Source organism: Crocuta crocuta, unplaced genomic scaffold (assembly GCF_008692635.1).
Source record: "Crocuta crocuta isolate KB4526 unplaced genomic scaffold, BGI_CrCroc_1.0 scaffold24, whole genome shotgun sequence".
Taxonomy (NCBI): domain Eukaryota; kingdom Metazoa; phylum Chordata; class Mammalia; order Carnivora; family Hyaenidae; genus Crocuta; species Crocuta crocuta.
In genome coordinates, this window is record NW_027530974.1 from 1,552,409 (window position 1) to 1,574,781 (window position 22,373).

The 22,373-nt window shown below is 39.5% G+C and overlaps 1 protein-coding gene across 1 annotated transcript in view; it reads right to left on the bottom strand.

The window, feature by feature from the left end:
* The window catches only part of MYLK4 (myosin light chain kinase family member 4), a 77,869-nt gene that overhangs the window by 50,553 nt on the left and 4,943 nt on the right, over positions 1-22,373 (bottom strand). The gene's annotated exons all lie outside the window — the stretch shown is intronic.

A 22,373-nucleotide genomic window follows, 5' to 3' on the forward strand; every position in this document is an offset into this window, starting at 1 on the left:
ACTGCTATTGCAGACAGATCATACTAGTAAGGAGTGAGCAAAAATGGGAAGTTAATTTTGAGCAAAAGTGTTGGGGCTTCTTAGGGAAAGGCAGAACTCTTCACAAACAAGACTCTTCAAAGGGCAGCAAGTGCAGCTAAATCTTGAAATATACCCTAGAGTTACATCCATCCTCACAGGAGAAAACACTCTAGTCAATTTCATGCATAAAAATCAGCACATTGAATGTTCATCATTGAAGAATGACAGAAAGGAGGAAGAGAGGAAAGGAGGGAGGAAGGAAAGAAGAAAAAAAATAATTGAGGGAGGGAAGAAAAGATTGATGGGTAGTACTAAAAAGAAATAAAACAAACAACATTCTTGGGAACTGGAAGACTGAGGCACAATTTCCCCATACTTTATAATAATCTCTGAGAGTATGAAAAGAGGGCCATCGTTTCACAGGTAAAATTGTGAATTTGAAAGTAATTAAATATAGTAATTTTTCCCATCTAGCTACAGAATTGAACATGCCAAATAATTTAGTATTAATTGACTGTGAAAATGCATGGCATTTTATAGCCCTTGAATTTCTTGCCTGTGTTTAGTGATTTATTAATTATAAATGACATGTTATATTTCACAGTTTGTCTTTGTTATTTTCATTAGAGTAAGTTCTTAACAATTCCAAGTTCAGGTACCTGAGAAGTTTATTTTAAAAAAGTATGGGGGCACCTGGGTGGCTCAGTCAGTTAAGCATCTGACTTCAGCTCAGGTCATTATCTCACTGTGAGTTCAAGCCCCACATCAGGCTCTGAGCCTGGAGCCTGCTCGGATTCTGCATCTCCCTCTCTCCTCTCTCCTACCCTCTCCTGCTCATGCTCTGTCTCTCTCTCAAAAATAAATCAGCATTAAAATTTAAAAAAAAAAAAAAATAAAAAAAAATAAAAATAAAAAAGTATGAAATTTGTTTAAAAAGAAGTGCAACTTTAATCCAGTTCTTTTAATTCCATAATACAATTTAATATCTAATAAAGTATGATTCAAGTACATGCCATATCAGATTCACATCAACAAATAGCATTTGTAATCAGAAAAACTAGTTTCTCTTTCCACATGGAAATTCTAATAATACCTTCGAATATTTTCTCTCTTACCTAGGTTGCTAATCTACAATCTTATTTATGCTAATTTTTTAAATCAAATCCTCTTCCTGCCAAACAGAACAAAGGTAAACTTTAACCAAGTCCATTATCACTAATTATAGATTAGCAAAGTTTGACTACATGAGGTTTTACTATGCAACTGACTATATGCCAGTGCTGTCATATTTAATGAATATTTGGGTAATTTTGAACTAGTAGCCCCTTTTAGAATAAATGAAGTGAGATGAAATCACTGCTGATATACCTGAAAATCTATCCTTTCCCGTTCAAAATTCACCTTTTCAACATACTCTTTCCTAAACCCCACATTCTGCTCCTTCCTTAAACTCCATTAAAATAATAGTAAAGGGATTTGTGAAATGACAAATACACAAATACACAGTAAAAAAATGAAAGAGATAACAGTGATAGACTTTTGGAAGCTGGATGCAGATGGATAAATGATAATCAACCAAGCATAAGCAGAAGAGCTGAATCTTAAGATAAAAGAGGAAAACATAGAGAAGTATCTTAAATTGTCCTACAAAATCCCGTAACATCACCTGGAAAGCTTCAAATATACTAATCTCTAAATTCTATTCCCAAAGATTATGGTGTAATTGGTCTGGCATATGGCCTAGATTTTGGAAGTTTTTCAGATTTCCTAAGTGATTCTAATATGCAAACAAGTTTTGGGATCCCTGTCCTAACATAAAAAACCGAGATTTAAAACTAATGAAACAAATCAATTGGAGGAAACAGATTATGCAGAGAAAAAAAAAAACTTTCTAAAAAACTCATCAATATCCTCAGAGAAATAAGAAAATGCATTAAATCTATGTAAAAATAACAGGATTCATAAAAAAAGAAACACTCAGAATTAAAAAGAGTTATTGGAAATTACGACTATATAGGAGACAAGAAAATTTTTAAAAAGCTTCCACAAGAAGGAAGTCGTGTTTAAAGCAACCAGATATAGAAAATAAAAATGAAAGGAAAAGATAACAAATTTAGAAGACTAGAGTAGGATATCCAACATTCAAATAATAGGAGCTCCAGATCAAGAACAAAGAAACATTAAATTGTCCAAGAAAAGTTTCCAAGATTGAAAGATGTAAGAGCCCAGCAAATACCCTGCACAATGGATGAATCACGTGTACAAGGTCTATCATTATGAAATTTCTGACCATCAGGGACAAATAGAAGGTCTGATAGGTGCTAGAGAAAAAAATATATGCCTCATACAAAAGATCAGAATTCTGAACTTACTTGGACCTTTCCATAGCAACATGAAAGTTGGAAGACAAATTACAATGTCTTCCAAATCCTGAAAAGAAATTATTTCTAATCTAGAATCATATGGCATATAAACTATTATCCAAGTGCATATGTAAAATAGGCATTTTTAGACACGTAAGATCTCAAAAATATTATATCCCTCCATCACTTCTCAGGAAACTACTAGAAGATGTGTTCTATCTAAACAAAGTCATAAAACAAGAAAGAAAACCAAAGCATATCTACCAAATGATACCCAATATTAAGAGACAGGGTCTCTCTACAGTGATGGAGAGTAGAAATCCTAGGATATCAACTGTGCTTCAGGTTTAGAGGGCAACCAGTGTAGAATGGATTAAAGTTCAGATTGATCAGAAGTCTCTGGGGAAAATTCCTTCAAGAAGATAAAATCGATAGGATACTTAATATATATAAAGATTTGTTGAAAAGATTTAGAAAGTTAATAGTTTGGTTTTGAATTCATAATGCATTTTTTATAAGCAAATTTTGAAATCAAGGCAACCAATAACTCCAGGAAAAAGAAAAGGCTGAGCAAGAAATGAAAATACACAATGAAGCTCTACATTTCTCTGTCATGAACAGAATTTTCAAAATCACAATAATTGAAACACTGAAATTTTATTTAACTAAAAATTATAATTATGTTGGGAGAAAAGGGGTGTGTGTATGTGTGTGTGTGTGTGTGTGTGTGTGTGTGTGTGTGTGTTAGAGGTGAGAGATGAGAGAGACTTAATCCTTATCTTTCTACAGCATTCAGTGAAAGAAACCTAACTATGAAATGAAAATAGCATACATGTCATTTGGACATATGAAGGTAAATAACAAAAGAATCAACTAAAACAAATGAAAATGCTTATCTCTGATGAGGGGGAAATGGGGACAGTAAGGGTAGGGACTGCTGTTTCTCACCAAAAACTTTATAGAACTTTATGACTCTTATGGGAATGTATAAGTATAAAAATATATGAAAAATATGAAGATTTTTATGGAAAAATATTCTATGTACCTTATATATAAAATATTTTAACTCTGAGTGAGTCATCCCAGTTTTAGCATGACAGTTTGAGACCCTGTTAAATCACCTTGGTAATTCACTTTTACATTTAATAACTCACATTTTTTTCAATGATAAACCAACTTTTCATATTTTTACCTCTCTAATAAAAAATGAAAGTTATGTGATACATGATAATTCTTAAGATGATGAAGTAAAGCTTTAAATTAAGCTTATCCATGTGAAGCAGTAAAAAGAGTATATTTTAAAGCTTGAAGTGAATTTGCTCAAGCAATTCAGCATTCAAATATTTGGAAGTACAAAAGGTGCCAAGATCTCAATAAAACTGGATGACTGCCCTCATCCTGGGCTATCCTGAGATTTTCTTTCTCACTAGCACCCTACAGTTTGCATATGTTTTTTGTTTTTGTTTTAGAATCAGTTTTCCATAGTTCTTCATTCATAGCTTAGTCAGAACATCTCATAAAGTTCAGGCTTTTTGCATCCTCAAGAAGAACCCAGATAGAAGTGGTTGGGCTATGGGTGACTCTGGCTCCAGGCATATCTGGCTAGATAGACACCTTTCATTAGGTTGTTTACATTCAGTGGAACCTGGCTATTTCTGAGCCCTTCTACAAAAAGTTATTTTGACAGTTCCTGATATTCTTTATACTGGCTCTGTTATCATTAATTTTAAAGGTGACTTTATCCTACTTTAGTCCTCCTGTAGCCAAGAATGATACTTCTCCTTCTCACCTAACACCTGTTCTGGTGAGCTAGACACATAAGGGAACAATCCCCCAGATCCTGATGTTCCTGCTCCTGAGGGTCCAGTGGGGTGTGCTCCGGGTTAGGGTTATGTTAAGGGAAAACAACAGAAATCCCAGAGAGCTCGGATTTATAGGAGCTGTGAAGTGGTATGCTGACTTTGAACCAGCTGTGAAGAAACCAAGCAGAAAGACATTTAGAGATCCTTAGTCACCCTGGGCTGAAGAACAGGAGTGTGAAGGGTCATTGAGAGCCATAGAGGAAATTATGGAGGAAAGAATAAAGCTTTTTTTTTTTATTTTGCCAAGTAAACTCACACTACAGAAATCCATCCTTTATACCTTTATGATCAGTTGCTAAGTAATCCAAGACATTTGAACCTACTCCACAGTTCATTATTTTGGGGGGATCTGGAGGGAATCCATTTTATGGGGTGAACACATAGAGAACAATCTGATCTGCCTAACTTTCTAAGCACAGCACCAGACAAATGAAAAATTCATTAATGTCTTGATGATGATAAAGACTAACAGAGAAATCCTCATGGAGAATCCTCATAATCTATTAAGAAAGATAATTTTTTAATGTTAAAGCTCATGACACAACTCAAGCTTACTAAAACTAAATATAAAATTTAAAATGTACTTTGTAGCTGAACGTAACGTCTTTTGAATTAAATCTTGATATTCAAAGTACCTTTAAAAATAATCTCATGTGTACTGGGGGAATATAAATCAGAATTCAACATATCTCAGGATTCAACATTTTAAGAAATCAGAGTTTTACACTTCGGAGGGGCATGTGACTGTGTTTCATTCAAACTGTTTTTATAATATTGCTGACAAATGTTTGTCCAGCTACAGGTTCATGATGTCATGATCATGTTCCAAAATGGAATGACCTCAGTGTTTGGAAGATTCTGTTCTTATATACCAGGTTCAGCATTTCTGGTCTCATCTTCAAGACACTGACATAGAGTTTACCAAGAAGCAAATAAGGCCATGGGTGCTGGGCTGTCTTCTCTTGGTTAACTTCTTATCCTTATCAGTTGCATATACAACCAAATGTTTCATAGAGTTGAGGGACACTAAAGCATTTATAAAAAGACTAGGAAAAAAATCAGCATCTCCAGTGTATTTAGGAAATGTATCTTTTAATTTTTTTAATTTTTTAATTTTTTAACAGTTTATTGTCAAGTTGGTTTCCATAGAACACCCAGTGCTCATCCCCACAAGCGCCCTCCATGCCCATCATCCCCCTTCCCCTCCCCCCCACCCCTATCAGCCCTCAGTTTGTATCTTTTTAAAGTCCAAAAATGGTACTGAGACTCTACAACTATAGACTTGCAGAAAAGTACAATGTTTCAAGTTACAGACAGCTATAATAAAAAGCAGAGAAGATGTAGGAGGTGAGAGGAAGGAAGGAGCTCTGGGCACACAAAGCCATAGCCATTTGCCAGGAAATAGTTGTAAGTGTTTTGAGACTGTAGGTGAGTGGTTTTTGTGAAACCAGATCTCAGTGCTAGGTATCTGCTTAAGTAAATTCCATCCTTGGTGCACTCTCCTAGATACTGAGAAAATTATTCACTCCAACTTAGAGGGCACAAAAGCCCTGCACAGAATTGTAAGGCCATTACAACAGATGAGAAGCACAGTGAAAAGTAGGAGTGAGTGGCTCAAAGGAACCTGAGACCAAAGTAGATCTCACATCGTTGGCTTTTCTTTACTATGTAATTAACCAAATGATAACTCAAGCGAAAACAAAATTCTATGGAAATATCTTAAAACAGGATTATTACCTTACAACAGGAAAGACCTTACAACAGGAAAGACCAATTTTGTGGCATATGATACTTGGGAATTATAAATATATGTAAGATTCTGTTACCTGAAATGTGGCCCTAGTAAAGTCCACTGTGTGGTTTAGAGAGCATAGATGTAGGCAGATGGGTGGAACCCCAAGGGCATGAAGAATTGGCTGTTTCTGGTCTCTTTGGAAGTCTTTATTAATCTTGAAGAACAAGCTCCATTAACTAAATCAAAGGCAATTACTGCTACCCTTTAAAACAAAATACAGTAGATCCACTGTTCTGCCTCAAACACAAAACTTTAGATTCTACTACTCTGAGAGTCTAGACACAAAGAAGGGGCAAGACACTGAGAAGCCCTACAAGGCTTTTGGGGGTAAAAATGGAAATTGAGAAGAGTGGGGAGCATGCCAGAGAAAGAGGCTGCCCTAGAGCTGGTGGCAGGGAGGCACTAGAAAGTTCATCTTCTTCTCCAGAGTCTCAGGGACACAACCTACCCTATAAGTGGGTGGGAAGCCACCCAAGGACAGGCGTTTTTTCATAGAAAACAAAAGTCAGTGTTTCCAAAAGTTTAGAATACCTAAGAACCACTAGGGGTTGTACTTAAACATAAGGATCAGAAATATTGATTTCATGGGTCTGGGATAGAGCTAAGAAATTTTTTTAAAAAGTGACCTGGTTGCTGTATTTCTTCTCCTCTTTTTCTTGTTGTTGCTGTTATTATTAGCTAGCATTTACTGAGGACTCAACAATGGCCTGGCACTGCCTTTGTTCAAGCTTCCTCAGCCTTTTAAATGCTCATTTTTCTTCCATCCCACACACAAGTAAACTGAGGCACAGAAAAGTCAAGTCATAACTCCAAGGCAACTTGGGTAGTAATTAGCAGAGCTGATACCTCGATTTTTAAAAGTCACCCCAGTGCCACAGTTCAACAAAGTCCTAACAAGTGGCATCAGACTTGGGGGTGGTGGCAAATCCTGACACAACAGGCTTTGCTTCCCCTATTTGTTTTAAGATTATTTTTCATATGTAAGACACAGGTGGTACAAACCTGCACAGTGGGAGGTTTGTACCTCACCCCTCTCACACCTGTATTTTCTTGACCTTCAATTAGTCAAGCCCCCACCTCCCAATTAGTAGACTCTCTGGCTTCCTCCACCCATACACACCCAGTTCCAAGGAGAGAGAACCAGAGAACATTCACAGTGCCCATAGCTACAAGTTAGTGCTGTGCTGCTTTCTGTGGCGGGCTCCCCATTGGGCTAGTACAGTGCCTGGCATGACAATGAAGTCAGTGCTGGTTCCCATGGGTGCCCTCGAGCAATGGGTCCTGGGTGCCCCCACTCCCTCCTGTGTTCCAGTCCACCAAATGCCCTCACACCTGGGCTCTCCAGGCTCCAGGGCCTTTTGTTCACAGCCACAGTCACAAAGTACATCATGTGCAGCCTTTACTTGTAGGCCACACCCCATGATTGTGCAAATAAAAATACAGGAAGCCCAGAGAAATTTGAATTTCAGATAAGCAATGACTAACTTTGGGGTAGAAGTATGTCTCAAATATCACATGAACATACTTATACTAAAAATGATGCATTGTTTATCTGAAATTCAAATTTCACTGGGGGTCCTGAACTTTATTTGGCAACCCTACCCTAGCCCCTGCCTACAGCAGTGGGCCAGACCCCCTCAAGGGGAGGTTCTCTTTAGGCCTCCTTGGATACTTTCCAGACTGGAGATTTCAGGTCATCAGATGTGTTTTAATAACTTTGGGGAGAAAAGCAAAGGTCTCATTTTGTTTCTTTCTAGGAGGCTCCTCCTCAGGGGCATTTTTCAGCATTTACCCACCAAGACCATTGGGAGAGGAGTTTCTGACAAACTACAAAGGAGCCCGTTGAAACCTATCCTAGAGGCAGTGGTTTCTGTGACTTTTTTTTTTTTATTGACATAACCCAGAAGGGGTTACTCAAGCAATTCTCCCATCAGGACCACTGGGCCCAAGACAACTTTTTACCTCCATCCAGATGGAGATGCATTTGGCAAATGCTAGCTTTTCTTCTCCCTAAGGTACTGCCTTACCAGGAAACCCACTAAGCTTTTGCAAATGCGTGATTTAGATTCTCAGGAATGAACTCTTTGCAGTTCAACAAGAATGAATGGACAGCAGACTAAGAACAAGTTCTACGTTCCAGCAAGACATCCATGTTCAGTGAGAGGTTTGCACACAGGACAAAGCTGCCCTTGGAGGCAGCAGATGGACTGAAAGCCACTGTGTTCCCTTGGCTGAGCCTAAGGAAGGGATGCCTTTTTCTTCTCTCATAAGTGAGGTCACCTGACCAAGATGCAACCCATGGGGCACATAGAAGAACGTTCCTGCAAATCTACTGCCCTAGAGGGAACACTTGTCAAAAGTTTGCACAAAGGTACTTTTCCAGCTTGAAGTGACTGCCTCTTTGAGGAGAATTACCCAGCATAGGGGAAGAAAGGATGAGAAAGCATGGATAGGAGACAACTTTCAAAAATCCAGTTTTCCTTAATTGTGACATTGAATAAAGGACACCAAATAGCCACAGGAGCAGGTCCTTATGCAGTTAAAGCCTCTGGTGGTTGCTTAAGAGGCTAATTTTCAGTCCACATTCTCTTACTCAGCACTTTTAATCAAAATAATCAGTCCAGTGTCTGAGGAGGAACAAGGAATGAATAGGGCAGTGTAAGAATCCCTTGTTGCTAATGAAATATTTAAAAATCCAGGACAGGGATGGCCTGTACTATTTAATACAGAGGAGACTCTTACCATGCCCCTCCATACTCTGTTTTTTTTTATTTGCAAGAGGAAAAAAATAGAATTTATGCACCTTAAAAAAATATGAAGTGAAAAATTATCCATTAGCACAGCAAAGACCTATTTCCAGGAAACAGGTTTTAAAAGAAAATTCTTGACGTCCTGAGGTTAAAACCAGGAGGTGTCATGACTTTGAAAGTGAATGATGAAAGAGCCACTGTGTCCAGGTGCAGTGCAGGCTTGCCTCGTTTCATCTGTTAAGGGAGGCTGGTTAAATCACTGGTTGTGGTCCAAAAATATCCTGGCAGTTAGCATCTTACATTAAAATTTATAAACCACGAAAGACCTTTTCTTAAAGAAAAGTTAATTCAGGCTGGATAGCCTGGAAAAAAAAAAGCATTTAAAAGGGGTAGTCATCAGAAGTGGTTATATGGAAAACTAGAGGTAAGTAATGCTTTTTACTCCCCTAAAACATACTAAAAATATAGCAATAGTAATTTCAGAAGGAAGGGAAATGGCACCAAGAATAATTTCATTTCTAAGAAGTCCCAGGAATGAGCCCTGGAACTGCCAGAATTAACTTTTAGGGGTGACGAAGTAATGGTAGGGATATTAGCAGGAAATCAGACCTGTCAGACGGGTAGAAACAGGCTGCCCTCTAGTATCTCCACTTGAACCAGCTAAGAGGGTCTACTCTCTCTAGACTTTGGTTAGGCGGGTCTGGAAGGGCACTTAGCCCTTCCCCTCCAAATCTTTCTGCTATGCCTCCTTCTTTAATTCACCTTTATTGACCACCTCCTGTATGCTGCCCTGCTCAATGTATGCTTGCTCATCCTACAGGTGCAAACTGAAAAGCACCACACACACAAAGAGGCCTTTGTGAATTACCTACAGATTAGGTAAAATTCCCCATCCGTGCTTCTCTCCACACTCAGCACTCTTTTTTTTTTTTTTTTACAAATAGTTTATTGTCACATTGGTTTCCATACAACACCCAGTGCTCATCCCCACAAGTGCCCTCCTCCATGTCAGCACTCTTTTTAATGGCATGACTTCCCTGTGAGATTGTGGGAGCAGAGGGGAGACTTTCTTTTACTCACCGCTCTAGCCACACTCCTCATCACCCACCAAACACCCACCCATTGGGGTGCCCAGTGAAGAGTGGCAAAATAAATAAACTCTAAGCTCTGCGATTCTGGTTTCATAGGCCTATTTTATTGGTTTTTATTCCAAAAGGACTTGGAGATTCAGCTCTTGAGTTTGAGTTTTTCTTTTCTCTCTCTCTCTTTTTTAATGCTTATTTATTTTCGAAAGAGAGAGTGTGTGTGAGCAGGGGAGGGGCAGAGAGAGAGAGGGAGACACGGAATCTGAAGCAGGCTTCAGGCTCTGAGCTGTCAGCACAGTACCTGACCTGTGGCTTAAACTCATAGACCGCGAGATCGTGATATGAACCCAAGTTGGCTGCTCAACTGACTGAGCCACCCAGGCACCCCCGGAGTTTCAGTTTTAAGGGGATTGGTAAAACAAAGAGTGTGGCAGCAAAGAGAGGGTAATCATAACAATACATGGTCCCTTCTATGTGGTAGTGAGCTTGTCCCGTGGCCTGTGGGTGACTCCGTCTTTGCATAAACCCAAGTGAGAAGAGAGAAAACCCTAAACAGTCCTCTGCAGGCTCGTCCGGCAGGAGGCCAACCTGGGCCAGCCTGCTGGATTCACCTCAAGAATTACAGTCCCCAAGAACCACACTTGAATTTCCTGCTCTTGTTTTCTTCCTGATTCACATACTCAGGCATTTCAATCTCAACTAAATGATCAGCTTCTACAGTAACAGTAACAACAATATTCATGTTAGCTACCACTTAATGAGTGCTCAGGTTGTATCAGGCATAGTGCTAAGTGTTTTATACACAGTCCCTACATATTCTGCATAGCAGCCAGCATGAGAGCAATATTATTAACCCCATATTTCAAATACCTACTCAGCAAGCTACAGGAATTGATAGAGGTCCAACAGCTAATCATGATGGGCACTGTAAATCCCATTTCTTTGGCCTCCTCTATAGACCCAAGCAGGTAGATCTGGGCACTCGGGAAGCATTTCATAAATCTTTTCCGGTTGGACTGAGCAGAACAGTACATTTCCTTGCATTTCTGGTGACAGTAGTTCCCACGTGGGCCCACACACACAGCCAGAATCTGTCTGAGCTGGACCCTGGTCTTGACAGAGTTTATTGGCCAGCTCCACAGTGACCCTAGGAATGCTGTTCTGTGCCAGGCCATGTGGAGTGACCCCTGAAGTTGCTGGAGCCCTGGGGAGAGGTAGAATCGACATTCTGGGAGGTGGGTGGAATCTTTATTGCTAATGCCATAAAACTGAAAATCTAGAGGGTTTTGCAGGAATGACCAAAGGGGCTGCACTGATGCTTCATTTCTGCTGAGAGTGACCTCACACTGAAGAAGGTTTGGGCTTCACTCCACCTGACCTTGGCTGTTCCTTCCAAACATTCTTTCACATACAACCTTCTTTGACCCTCTGTCCCCAAATGCTCTCTCAATCTATTTGTGGATATGTTTAGGGCTAATAACCCTGGGGTTGAATTTCATTCAGTGTCTCAAGTACATTCAAAGAAGGCTTACTTTATTATAATTATTTAGACAGGAACAGATCCCTCTACCTGCTTGCACATCATGCAAAACAATTTTCAACTCAATTCTTCTTTAAAGTTTTTATTATATATTTCTTCTTTTCTCATTATTTTTAGTCTCTTGGTTTTATCCTGGGCGAATCCTCTTTTGCTACCTTAACTACCTATTATATCTTCCACCAAACTGTGAAGAAGCCAGCCTTCTCCAATCTCTCACTGGGTATGAGAGAACCAAATTTTTAATCCTACAGAACGTTTTTCATCTTAGACAAAATGTGGCTAATGTAAAGACAAAAGAGTTATGGTGGAATGGAAATATATACATAAAAACTACAGTTTCCCACAATTTTCCATGATTTTATAATCCTCAGAGACCAAGGTGCCTGAGAGACTGAACAAGCAACAGGGGGGTCAGGAAACTCAATATCAACTGACTTTTATGCAGTATTGATTCAGAGCAAAAATCATCTAATATGTGTGTATAATTTCCAGCTTATTCTATAGAAATGGAAACTCAAGTGGTCACAACACTAACTTAACTATAAAAGGTAGAGATGATGAGTACTCAAGTGAGATATTTCTTTTTTTGTTTTGTTTTCATCTTAAGATAGAGAGAGTGAGTATGAGTGGGGAGGAGGGGCAGAAGGAGAGAGAGAGAGAGAAAGAATCTTAAGCAGGCTCCACACTCAGCACAGAGCCCCATGCGGGGCTCAATCCCACAACCCTGGGATCATGACTAGAGCCGAAATTAAGAGTCAGATGCTCAACTGACTGAGCCACCCAGACACTTCTAGATATTTCAAATGCCAATATATTTTTATGGCCTAACCAACCCCCAACAATGATACAACCTCACCTTCTTTGTTGCCAATTGGCATTTCCTGATATAAACAAATTTAGAAATTAAAGGAGGAAATTGAGCTGGATATTAGTCAAATATCTTCTCTAAAACAGTGCTGGCCACACTTTTTACAAGAATCCCCTGGAGGGTTATTAGAAACACAGATTCCCAAATTCCACTTACAGAGATCCTGCCCCAGTAGCTGTCAGGGGGCTAGGCATCTGTCCATTCACCAAGCATCCTAGGTGATTCCCAACTTCAAAAGAGTTAGAGAAATTCTGCCTTCAAACAATGGTTGTCATCCCAGATAAACAAATATCAGAGAGTTATATAACATGCTCAGAGTCAAGGTCACTTATCTAATATGAGTGGCAAAGTCCAGATGAACCCACAAACTCCAGAGACCAATGACTTTTCCACTTGACCCTGAGAGCTTCTGAACCAAAATCTATCCTAAAACTGGCAACAGCAGAATGGGATGGATCTAGTCATTCCACACCACACGTGCTCATGGTTACGTGTTAGAAAGCACCTGCAGAAGTAACTCAGTTACCAGACAGATTCTCACGGATTAGTCCTTTACTCAGCACATGTGTGGCTTTCAATTAAACAGCCTGCTGCTTTGCCGACAAGAGCAGACCAAGGAATTTCCATGACGCAGTCTCATCAGAGGGCTACAACCTCTCAAGTGGGCAAGGAACTTGATGTCCACACCCGTCTCTGAGAGGACCAGTGTGACCTTCACAGGGAAGGCAGGCCATGCCTGGCACTTCACATGCTCTCTCACCCAGCGAATCTCACTGGACAGAGTGCAAGTTTTGTCTGCCTGGGAAATCAAATGGAAAGAACTATTATTAGACATATTTATTTTATCAAGGAAAATGTGCTCTTAAAATGTTCAAGAAAGGATATTGCCTAGTTCCCAAGAAACAGCCAGAGAGACCCCTTGGAGGATACACATATATACATATATGTCCTGAATATATATGTATGTATATATATGTAAAATACATATGTGCTACCTACATAGGCATATATTCATAAGCGCAATAGTAAATGTTTATTTCAGGAATTTTTTTATGGTAAACTTTAATTAACTCTTCAATTACAAGAGGTAACAAATATTCTAGTGTTTCTCAAACTTTAATGTGCATGTGCATCCAGAGACCTTTGTAAAATAGAGATTCCGATTTAGTTGGCCTAAGTTGGCCCTAAGAGTCCACATCTCTAATAAGTTCCCGAGAGATGTTGATGAGTCATGGATCATGTTTTGAGTAATAAGATAGTGTTTTGTAGTGAATGACCATCTTCATCATCCATAAAATAGCACAACTATCAAAGAATAGAATATATAAAACAAATGAAAACAATAAAAATAAAAACTATATTCAGGGGCTCCTGGGTGGCTCAGTCAGTTAAGCATCTGACTTCAGGTCAGGTCATGATCTCACGGTTCATGACTTTGAGCCCCATGTCGGGCTCTATGCTGACAGTTCAGAGCCTGGAGCCTGCTTCGATTTCTGTGTCTCTCTCTTCCCCTCCTCTGTTCTTGCTCTGTCTCTCTGTCTCTCAAAAATAAATAAATGTTAAAAAATGTTTTAAATTGATTTTTAACACTATATTCAAATTAACTTTTTTGGATAATTAATTCCAAAAGGGGATTCAGAATCTATGCAATGCCCCTTGGTTATAATTATACACAATTTTCACCCAATTTTACTAGAGGCATTTCAGAGTACAAGTTGATAGACAATTTTGACTTGAGAGAAAGAGGTAGCAGATAGCCTTCTTCTCCAGAAGGAGGCAGAAAAGCACCAGAACTGCAGGTATTCTCTAATCACAGACACTCTGATCTGTGGGTAATGAAAATGCTGCAGTACATCAGATCACACAGACCTCTCAAAATTGGTTCTGCCAGTCTAGAAATGATTAAAATTTCATTCAAGCACATCCTTTTGAAGCTTTTTGGGAAAATGTCCAACACCAACCTTATTCTAAATACTCTGTTATTTGGAGGTTGGCTCTACTCATTACTTTGTTTAAATATTTGAAATAAATATATTAATAATTATCTTTACTTCTAAGGCTTAAAATATGAAATTGTTCCTAAAATGTGTTGGTAATAACTAGAACACAAATGAAAATGGACATGTATTGCACAGTTGCTGTGAAAGATACAAAGAAATCTAAGGAATGATCCCCAAAGGCAAGGAGCCCCTGCTTTTTTACGAACAGAGGTCCAACCTGTGAAATAATTGCCATAAAGGACACCAAAAATATCCACACAAATGGCACAGGCTATGATGTAGTCAATGCATACTTGGTGGGCATGCGGAGGAGGCAAGATGTCAGATAGGAATCAATTGTGGGAGGATTTGAATCTGACCTTGAAGGATAGAAAGGATTTCAAAAGGCATAGAAGAAAAAGAATGAGGCAAGGTGTGGTGAAAATAAAGAAGTGGAAACAGATATTAAATTTGAGGGCCACACCTCTGTGCCAGGCACCAATCCATCTGCTAACAGATAGCTTAGCTAATTTAATTCTCCCAATTATTCTTCAAGGTTGGCATTCTGACCCACTTTGATAAACCAAGGACAGAGGTTCTGGTTAAATGATTAAGGTCACACAGGTGGTAAGAGCCCCCACGGGGATTTGAATCTGGGTCTATTTGATACCAGAGTCAATAATGGGTCCTCTCTAAACTAGCATTCCCCAAGGTACATCTTAGGGCACCCTGAAACGTGAGTGTGAGTCAGGAAACAGAAGAGTTCAGTGGTCAGATCAATTTTGAAAGCTCAGGATAAATTAGAATGCTAATGTTTCAGATATAAACTAACATTTATTGAATGCTTCCCATTTGCCTGGTTAAAACTGTTTTGTTGTTTTAACAAGGGACCTCTCAGAGCCTTTAATACTGTATGTGCATTGAGATTTTCCCAACATTATGTGTTGGGGAATAATATTAATAAGCCCACAGAAGATGATATGATCATGCAAACAGTATTAAAATAGAATAATTGGAAATAGACTGATAGGCTTCAATCAGAAGTCATTACCTTCTGGTGGACAAGCTTAAGAGTTAGATATTATTCCTGGTGACTTTCCATTCTTCCTTTATCCCCCAATAATTTCACTGTAATATACAGCTGTGTTAGTAAACTGTGTGTGGTCTTCTGAGCTTGGGAACAGGGATGGTTCTCAGGGAATAGGGTACAAGACTGGAGAGGTGGAGAATGCAGCTTGTCTTGTGGTATCGGACAGCTAGGTAAGATGGGTCTAGTCACTCACCATTTGAAGTATCAAGAGATGAGGGTACTGGACAGCAGACCAGTAAATTCTCTCCTGCCCCTTTTGTCATAGTACTTGTAAATCTTTGTAAATTGTTATCTGTGTCAAGCTTGAATGAGTCACACATTGCCTGGCTCCTGTCACATATTGAGTAACATGTGTCCAATCAAATAAATGAGCTCTGTCTTCTCTCATGTTCTAGTAAGCCCATGTTACTAAATCCTTCTGTATGTCAAATACAGTTGACCCTTGAACAATGTGGGTTTGGGGGTGCTTATGCCCTGCACCACTAAAAATCTGCATATAACTTTTCACTCCATAAACTATCAATAGACTACAGTTGACCAGAAGCCTTACCATTAAAATAAACAGCCAACTAACACATATTTTGTATATTAGGTACTGTATTCTTACAATAAAGTAAGCTAATTTAGATTATGATTTTCCAACCTTACTATATGCTTGAGAGAATCATACTTCCAATGTATTCTCTCTCTTGGCTTCCACTGTGTTCATGAACCAATGCCTGACAATGGCTGACTGCAGCCACAAGGCAGTTTCTTCTGATCATAGGATCAGAAGGATTAGCCTCAAGTGGTGTTATGTCACTGCACTGCCGCAGTAACTTTTGCAACTTCTCTCCAGTAGAGGCCACTGTTACATCACAGTTCCAAAAAAGAGCCTCCCTGTCATGCAAAAGAAAGGGCATCGTTTTTATCAAGCCTGGCTGTATTTGCATAAAGAAATAGAACAAACAAGCAAAAACAGTCATCAGAGGTGAACTATATTTCAGATAATGTGAAGATAATACCAACTGCCCTTCAAAAATTCATCAGAGACAATTTGTGTTCAAATACTTCATGTTTAATTTCTTAAATTCCAGTTAAATTTTCTACAAATAAATATAATTTTCCTTTTCATGTTATTGGGAAATCCACGAGATATCATGGTATATAGTTGCATAACTTTGGGCAAGTACCTGACGTCAGTAAGCCTCAATTTACTTATCCATAAAACAGAGGTAACAATTATACCAAATCCACTGGACCACTGAGGATTAACTGAGGTGATGAATGACAAGTGCTTAACACAGTGCCTGGGACACAATAAACATAACATAAATGGTAGCACTCATTATCATTATCCAAAGAGCTAAACAGGGTAGTGCCTACAAGGTTTAAATGAGTCCTTATTTATTTGTAAACAGCTTAGAATAGGGTCTGGTACACATGTAAAGGCCATTTCCATTCTTGTTAACTAAAATAAGTAAATAAATAGACCCAAGTTAAAATAAATCCTGACTTGCCAAATGCAAACACAGCCTTGAGAATGGAGAAACTAGGGGTGCCTGGATGGCTTGGTTGGTTAAGCATCTGACTTTGGCTCTGATCATGATTTTGCGGTGCATGAGTTCGAGCCCCACGTCAGGCTCTGTGCTGACAGCTCAGAGTCTGGAGCCTGCTTTGGATTCTGTGTCTCCCTCCCTCTCTGCCCCTCCCCTGCTTGCACTCTCTCTCTTTCAAAAATAAACATTTTTTAAAATTTTAAAAAAAGAAAAGAATGGAGAAACTTACCTATGTTATTATGTTAATTCAACATGCCTATTCTAGAAGGTTGGGAAGAAAATAAGACCTAACACAGGTCATTATTCATTTTTAAGTTTCCAAATACCTAGAGATTTCCAAGTGGTCTAAGAGAGATCCTAACATCTCTAGTATGTGGAACGCAGACTGAACAGAAAAGAGCCCTTTGCAACCTAAATGTATATCTTATGAATGATCTTGTTTTGTCAGTTTCTGCCTCTTTCTGACACCATCAGCCATCAGTAAGTGAAACTATGTGTGTCTTTGGGTTTCGGGCATCTGCCTTCCAAACTAGAATCATATCCTGCAACGATTTGGGGACACTCCCCACAGAATCAATCGTGTGTCTTTGTGCGGTAGAAACTCAGCAATTCTTTGAGTAAATTAAAACGGAATATAGGCATGAAGATCTAAGTGACTTTGATACAGGCTGATTAAATACATTTACATTCCTGTTTCATCAAGTACATTTTTAAGGAAGACTGGCTCTTTAAAATATAAAACAAAACAAAACATTTGAGTGTCTGGTGGTGAAAAATGCTATGATTCCTGGGACACGTTGGTGCCACTGCCTTATTTTGTGCTGAGGTGCTAACACTTTTACCCACCACTGCCTTTTCATCATCAGTGCAAATGTCAATGCAGTGAAAAAGGCACAGATATTCAAATTATAATGAAAATAGTTTTGAATTTGTAGATCTCTGAAAGACTCTTAGGGACCCCAGGGGGGTCCAGGAATTTCACTTTGAGAACTTCTGGCCTATTGGATGATATTCCAGTGAAAGACAGTGTTGAACAGTATAGATTCACCATGTGTTCCCCTTGCCTGTTCCATCCCCTTGCTTCTCTTTCTGGGGCACCGTGGCTGCTGGACCCTTCCTTAGAGTATAGGCCAGAATGGAGAATGAGCACTTTCTGAAGCCTCTCCAGAGAACTGAAGGGGCTTAAGGGACTCAGAGGCAAACAAAGACCTCTGGCAGGGTCTAGGACACTTAGAAGCTCCAAATAAAATACTCAGCTCCTGCTATTTCCTCCCTCTTCTTGTGCCCAAGAAATCTCAAAACCCCTTTCAGATCTGCAACCAATCTGTAGACCAAATATATGCTAGAGACAAAGATATCCAATACAGAAGTGGGCCCCAAGAATGACAGTTGCTCTGGAATTGAGTAAGACAGCAACACGTGCCAGAGGTTGCTTATTATGCCCCACGTATCAGAACTCTACAGTTAAAAATTCCACGGGTAGGGGCGCCTGGGTGGCTTAGTCGGTTAAGTGTCCGACTTTTGCTTAGGTCATGATCTTGCAGTTCGTGGGTTCGAGCCCGGCGTCGGGCTCCGTGCTGACTGCCAGCTCAGAGCCTGGAGCCTGTTTCAGAGTCTGTGCTTCCCTCTCTCTCTGACCCTCCCTTGCTCACGCTCTCTCTCTCTCTCTCTCTCTCTCCTAGTAATTAAAAAAAAAAAATGGATGGGGATTATCCCTGAGTCTTAGTTTAAAAAAAAAAAAAATTCCAGGGGTATACCTGCATGCTGGCACTCCATAAACGGTAGAGCAGAACTCAACTTAGAATTGAATGGCTGGATGTGGGGAAAAACTATTATAACACATTTATACTGCACAGAAGGTAGAGTCATTTCTTAAGGACACAAGAAAAAAACACTTAGAAATCTTGTCTCTATAATTCATCTTTACACGCTAGAGGTCTAGTAGAAAAATCTGAGGTTGGGCTCATACACCATTTATTCTAGCTTGGTCTCCTCCGCCTTGTTTCAGAATTTCCTGACACCTAGCCACTGACAGGAGCATAAACCTGCTCAGTCACAACCTGAGTCTTCTTTTTTTTTTTTTTAATGTTTATTCATTTTTGAGAGTCAGAGCACGAGCAGAGGTGGGGCAGAGAGAGGGATACACAGAATCCGAAGCAGGCTCCAGGCCCTGAGCTGTCAGCACAAACCCACGAATCCTGAAGTCATGACCTGAGCTGAAGTCCAACGACTGACTGAGCTACCGAGTCTCCCCACAACCTGAGTCTTCTAACAGGGCTCCTTGCTGCTCAGATTCCTAACTCCGAGCTAAAGCTTTGGAAGACTTGTTCGTAGAGGGAGTGCCTGAGGCTCTGGAAAGTTAAGAAGCAGAATGCTCCTGCCTAGAAAGAGGTGGTGCCAAGATGCCAGCAGGCCTGGCTGATGGCCAGCCACCCTTTGAGGCAGGCCTGCAGGACTCGATACGCTGCCTTGCTCTGGGCCCGTTGACCCAGGTAGCTGCTGTGCCGTGTCCACATGGGAAATGGCCACCTTAGTAGTGACCATGCAAAGTGCTGCACGCCCCCTCTGTGCAAAAAGCTGGCTTAAATAAAACAAAACATGTAAAACGCAGCATGAAAAACACAGTTGGAAGGTAATTCTGATTTCAAGAAAGAATTGACCCTCCACATAATGAATCTTAGGCAAGTCCATTTTACCTCTCTTGGACTTTGAGTCCCCCCTTCAAAGAAGGATTTGGATGGGCTGACTGCCAAGATCCCTTAAGAACTATGTTTTTAGGTCCCTAATCTTTGAGTCACTGCCTCCATACTAGAACACAGGCCCTTAGTGTCCCATTCATCATGGAGATGCCACAATAACCTGCATTCATCAGAATCCTCAAGTAGACGGAGCCATGAGCTATGGATTCTACTGCAGGTTTGTGCTGGTATCCAAACGAGCATGAAACATGTCCACATAAGCAATGGACTAGCAAATCACACACTATTCCTGAAGTCAGAGTTATAAATGAGGTTAAAGCATTGTGTGGGACATCCCCTGGGAACTGACAATCACATATATGCAACAGAAAGTGCCAGGATTTTAGTCACCGCATGGGACAGCTCTTGACCAGTGGGGATGGCCCAGTGCATCAATGCTCCCCACACCTCCATCCTACCAGTGAGCAGCTCTGAGGTCATCCAACCCGGCAGTGATTAGCTTGTCAATGTGAGGTTGTTGGGGCTTCTTTCCTTATCTATTTCACACTTTCCAGGCCCCTACACTTAGTTGCTGAAGTCAATTCCAAAAATAAACCATCTACCTACACACTGTCTTCGCTCTGCTTTCTGATGGGATCTCAAGAGCGACAATGTAGAGAACACGGGTCTAAGCACATAAAAAATGCTACATAAACTTTACCTATTACCAATTCTCTGTGTATCCGCTATCTAGAGGGAAAACTTTGGATTTCTCTTCTCTCCACTGCTGTCCACTCATTGCCGGTTTTCCTGGTCTTTGTTATTGTCACTGCATGCTGAGCAGAAAATGAGAAATAGAGTCGAAAGTACCAAGTGGCACAGGGCAAAAATGTGGAAATAGCTTCCTGAGCCCAGGTGTCCAGAGACTGACTTGGGATCACCTCATTGCTAGGGATTTGAGGTGATTTAAGGTTATAAACTAACAAACCATTTTTAAAAGTTGAGCTGTGTATGTTATTGTGTATTTGAATATCTAAACCACTCTATCATAGCTTTTGCTAAAAATTTTAGGGGCACCTGGGCGCCTCAGTCAGTTAGGCGTCTGACTTCAGCTTAGGTCATGATCTCACAGCTCGTGAGTTCAAGCCCCACATCGGGCTCAGTGCTGACAGCTCAGAGCCTGGATCCTGCTTCAGATTCTGTGTCTCCCTCTTTCTCTACTCCTCCACTGCTAATGTTCTGTCTCTCTCTCAAAAATGAATAAATATTAAAATTTTTTAAAATTTTACATGATTTGTTATTGTGAAAATACTAATTGATAGGGGTTAAAGTAGTATACAGATATAGCAAAACCCATGAAGGTAATATGTGAAAAACTTAAATCTAGGAAATACTAATATATAAATATGCTTTTTTACAACTATAATGTTTTAGATAAATGGATAAGGGCAAAGCTTGATCAATTGTATTTAGGAATTTCACTATCAATATGTTATGCATTTTCTTACTTAGGAACACAGACTTGATTTGCAATATTTATATTTTTTACTATACTACTTTAGCTTTTAGAGAAAATAAGATTTTTCTCATATTAAACCTAATAACATAAAACTATCATAATTTTAATTATTCTGAGAACCTGAACTGACACAAACAATATGACTCATCTGTGTGTTTGATCCAGGACACCCAGAACATGGGATACCCTTTACATGGGCAAGTATCTGTACCTAATGTACTGAAAAAAAACTTTCAACTGTTTTATGTTCTGAATGGAGACTGAGTACATTAATATTACAGATAGGCTTCTCTGATGCCCCTATAAAAGGCAGTTCCTAGAACTTCTGTGCTTGTAGAAATTTCTAAGACAATAGGTTGTACATATTTCTAAATAACCATTAGCAATGGAGAAAAAAAGTAAGTTGGTATGTTATAAAATCTGACTTAAGAGACATTTTCCTTACAGTTAAAAAGTTACAAAAGCTTTTTGAAATACATACCCACCACACTCCCAATTAGCCCATATATCTTGTTGACCTTGTCATTGGGAAATACTATAAGGGCTACTTTCTCAGAGCTTGGGTGAATAACTCATTCTTTTCCATATAGAAGATGAAAGCCCTCATGGTATTTCCCATAGGAAATCTGTTAAGCAGCCAAAATTGAGTAATGCTTGGACAACAGTGACCAAGTCTGAAAACACAGACCTAACAGTGCTATTAGGTCAGAACTAAAGAGACTTATGTTTTATGATGTCTTACGTAAAAAAAAAAAAAGTCAGTTCCTGTCTATCCATCTTTCTCTCATCTATTTTACCTTGTCTTCAACTAAGATAGATCAGACAATAAACCATTCCAAGGTTTGGCAATTCCTCCGAAAGTGAACTTAATGATCCCTGAAATACTTATTGTGTCAGTGTCCCACAGAAGAAGGCAAAGGGCCATTATGAAAGTCTGACCCCCAGTGCTCTGAGTCCTCCAACCCCACAGGATGCTGAGTTGGTGTTTTCTTACTGAATAAATACAAAAAAAGCATTTGCATACAGGTATACAGATATATTGCCAAGTCCCCTGGATACATTTTTTTAAACTATAAATCATGCATTCTTAATGAAGGAGTATAAATCTTTAGGTAGGGTGAAAAAAAACTTTATTCCTTTTATGTATAAAGCACAGGCTGACCTATCATATGTAAACAGGTAATAGTATACCTGTGGTGTTCAGATTTCACGGGAAGGGTTCCACTAGTGGGAGAAAAGCCTGAAATCACTGTAAGAGGAGTAGATGGTAATGAAACAAAGCTGA